Source organism: Populus euphratica, unplaced genomic scaffold (genome assembly GCF_000495115.2).
Source record: "Populus euphratica unplaced genomic scaffold, PopEup_1.0 scaffold69.1, whole genome shotgun sequence".
Taxonomy (NCBI): domain Eukaryota; kingdom Viridiplantae; phylum Streptophyta; class Magnoliopsida; order Malpighiales; family Salicaceae; genus Populus; species Populus euphratica.
In genome coordinates this window covers 11570-15645 of record NW_011499947.1, presented here as the reverse complement: position 1 = coordinate 15645, position 4076 = coordinate 11570, and the positions used below count along the sequence as shown (strand labels likewise).

The window sequence follows — 4076 nt, the reverse complement described above, 5'->3', positions numbered from 1 at the left end:
ACAGTCTAATTGAAACAGAAAACAGTCCGGGGGTGATTTTGTGATTTTTTGGCGGTGATCATACCACTAGAACAATTGCACAGGCCAAAAAAAAGCAAGACTAAATTTCATTTAAACCTGATTATCACTAATCCTCGTTCTCTTCGTTGTCATTAAAATTTTTCCATCCAAAAGCATAACCAATGAGGGAGGAAAAAAGATAGACGTGAGTCCAAAAGGTGGGAGACTAACCTCAGTGCCTGGTGAATCTTAAAGGCGCTGTTTCTTTGCTGGATGGGACAATTCTGTCTTACCCGAAGTTTGACTAACATCAAATGGGAAAAATCAAATAAGAAAGCACATGGTCCCATTAATATTACTGATAAGGATGGTAGGCAAAGCTATCTGAATTATAGAAGTTCATCATCACTCATAAAGTCTCTTGAAGAACCTGTCATGGTTATAATGTCCTTTAAATTCCCTGAAAATCTTGTTCCCAAAATTTTTATTGTGTCTTCAGAAATCTTGTTTAGCTATTTTGGCTAGTAGTATGTTTTATGGAATGTGCTATCATCAGATTAGTTGTTTTGTGTTTTTCTTCGTACCTGGTTTTCTGCAATTTGATGGTTTTGTCGGTTTACTACATTGTGCAGAATTTTTCCTTTTCTTGTAATAGGGTGTCTGCTATGAGTGTTTGAAAACTTATTTTCTCATGGAGTTGTGCTTTCTAGTTTAGGTTGCATTGTTACCATGTATTCCATGGGAGGTCATGAAGGGATCCAGATGCTACTAACTGCAGAACAGGAGGCCCAACATATTGCTACTGCTGCTAGAAACTGTAAGAACTGAATAATCTCCTTGTTTTTTCGTTCATTCCATTATATTTTGTAGATCTTTTCCAATAAATCCAAATCGTTTGTATCCAACAAAAATCTCAAATTTCTGTTCAGTGAAGACAACTAGGATAAGGCAAGATAAAGAGGAAGCCGAGAAAGAGGCAGGCCTTTATCATTCCAACCTGGAATCTGAGTACCAAAAGAGAGTTGGTGAGGTATGGTTAGATATCTCCTCAGCTACATCCATTTCCAGTTTCTCATCTATTGCCAACAGAAACTATAAAGAATACGAATAACAGCATTTTCATCAACATGGCTTCAATTATCTAGCTTGAATTGCAATTTCTTTTATTATCTCTTTTTTTTTTTTGGTTTTCAAACTCATTTAGACAAGTGGGAACTCTGGCTTCAGCTTGAAGAGGAAACTGAAGCAAAGATTCGAAACCTGAAGAAGTCAACCTCTAAGGTCCAGTCAGATGTCGGTGACATGCTCATCAAGTACGTTACAGCTGCGAACTATTGATGCATGAAGATTCTATTTGATTTTACATTTTAATTTTTTTTAAATATTATTTTAATATATTTTTAAATAAAAAATACTTTAAAAAATAACTACAACTATACTTTTAAATACACTCAAAGATTGGTGGGTAGCTTAAATTGCGATTTGTGAGGGTTATTTCCTTTCTGCTAAAGATTTTCTTTCTATTTAGCAATTTGGCATTCATATCCTTGAAGTTGGATTTGTTTTTATTCACTTCGAGTTTGAATAGTTAAGATTGTGGCAATAATAACTGAGTCTTTTAATCACACCAACTATGTTAAACGAGATTTATCATGAAAAATCTATTGTTTTGGTCAATGATATATTTTGAACTATCCAAGTCATTGCTAGGACAGCACCATGCAAGTAAATCCAACGTTGAACAGCCACTTAGTACTGTTCTATATTTTTTCTTGTCATCCAGTCACAGGTTAAGAGAGAATTAAAAGAGTAGCGTGCAGCAAAGAAGAAGCATAGGTGGCCAACTATATCTAATAAGAGGTGCACCTTTCTTATTTTCAATTTTCCCCCGTTTAAGCATGTTTTTGGTCATTACCATAGAGCTCACTTCACCGTTAAATAGTTCTATTGATAGATTAATTTCATCGGCGTAAGGCGTGCAATTCATCGGTAAAATATTTACTAACAGCTCCACCGACGAGATCCATCCATCAGAATTTTAAGCGTCAGTAATTTTTCTTTTCGTTGTTAATTCTATCAACAATAAAAAAACCAAACAACAACAGTCTTACAGACAACGAAGCATGTTAAAAAAAATTTTCCCACAAGAATTTTATAATTCTATCTGTATTTTCATCGAAAATCACCAACAGAACATCTATCAGTGATTGTGGCACGGGCAGTAAATATTTCAGAACTACCTGTCAAATACCGTTGACGGATATAAGCCATCGATAATAGTAATGGTAAACACCGACATAATATATCCGTTGATGATTGTGGCATGAGTGGTAATTTTGTTGAAACTCTCGGTAAAATACTGATGGCATGGTTCCATATATAAAGCCATTGGTAGTTATGTAAAATATTTTAAAAAATTATTTATTAATAGTAAAAAAAACTAATTAACCAAATGAAATTGTATTAAACATTAAAAATATATAAATAATATTAAATAATATTCATCAAAATATTCATTGTAAATTTAATATGTTTCAAAAACAAAATTAAACTAGAATAATGGAGGAACTGGAGGAGGAGGAGGAGGAGGAGGCTGGTTGTTCGTAGGACCGTAAAGCCAAAAAGAGGTTGCACATATATCATCACCGATCCTTGATCTAATCTCCATGACCATTTTACGGAGCTGATTATAATTCATCAAGAGTTGTTCATATTATTGTTTCAAAGCCATGAAGTCCTCAGACTAGTTGCTTGATATTGATGGAGAGCTCCCAACGGTTGAGATACTACGGGTCGACTACAAGTTTTTGGCCGTCGTGTTGGAGAGCCTGTAGACCCAACTTTTATTGAGTCCACCAAATGATTCCACCTCCATCCACAAATCCAAATCAAAATCTGAATGGGTTGAAGGATCATCCCTATATCTCTCCCTCAGCCTACTATTATAGGTCTCTTGATTTTTTTTTTAAATCATCATATTCGATTTAAGAAAATAATAACTTATGAAATAAAATAATTGAATGAACATACCACGAAGTGCTGAGTACGGTTGTCCACGAACTGCGACACCCTCTTTTGGTGGTCTTGACTCCGCACGTGCGTCACTTTAAATAGCTTCATTGGACTCGACTCACTTCCAAGAAACGTAGCATGTAAGGAAAAAAAAGGTTGCAAGTTAAATATATTAATAAGCAACAATAAATTAATTAACAATATATTTTATTTACATTAATCTTATCATCTGCTTTACATGTGCACTAAATAGGATGGAGGTGCCGGTGTGCATGGTCACCGAAATATGAATTTGCCAGTTTTGGTTGTCGGCACCGCTCAAACGTCATATGCTTAATATATGCCGTCCATATATTCCTCGAGATGAATGGTGGTTTGAATTCCTGCCAAACCACCACCTCATTCCATCCTTCAAGGCCGTTATCTCACCCATTTCTTTTTGCTTTTTTTTTTTGTGTCATACCAAAAATCACGCAACCTACTTTCATAGTAACGTGGCAACAAATTAGAATTTGAAAAAATCACGCAACCTACTTCCATAGTAACGTGGTAACAAATTAGAATTTAGAACATAAAATTATAAAACAAAAATAAATATTATTTTTGATGTTACCTAGTTACTGTGTGATTTTTCCATACCCTTCTCACAATTATGTTGTGTATATAAATAATTCATTTAAAATAAAAATAGTACAAGATATAAAATTATAAAAATAATTTATTAAAAATAAGCTGGAAATTGAAAGTTGAAAGTTAACACCTACCTAAAATCATCGAAATCATGCATCAATATTAGGTCTCCACTCAGGATGTCTGGAAACCTGACTCCATTGAAATAATAGAATCTTCATTGATAATTTAAATGCTAATGTTATTGTCCGGGTAGCCTCAATGTTTTTGAACCTGAAATTAAATTAAATTAATAAAATATTAATTAGTTGTTTATAAATTATGTTTAAGTATATACAAAAAATTAAAACATAAACAAACTGACATTAAAAAGTTATCCTTCCATTGTGCCTAGTACTTATGGGTGAATTAACCCCGCTATGAAGGCACTTCGC

The 4076-nt window shown here is 33.8% G+C and overlaps 1 pseudogene; it reads left to right on the top strand.

Annotated features, from left to right (window-relative positions):
• Positions 1-729: 729 nt before the first annotated feature.
• LOC105137713 (V-type proton ATPase subunit G-like) lies at positions 730-1338 on the top strand (annotated as a pseudogene).
• Positions 1339-4076: the final 2738 nt, after the last annotated feature.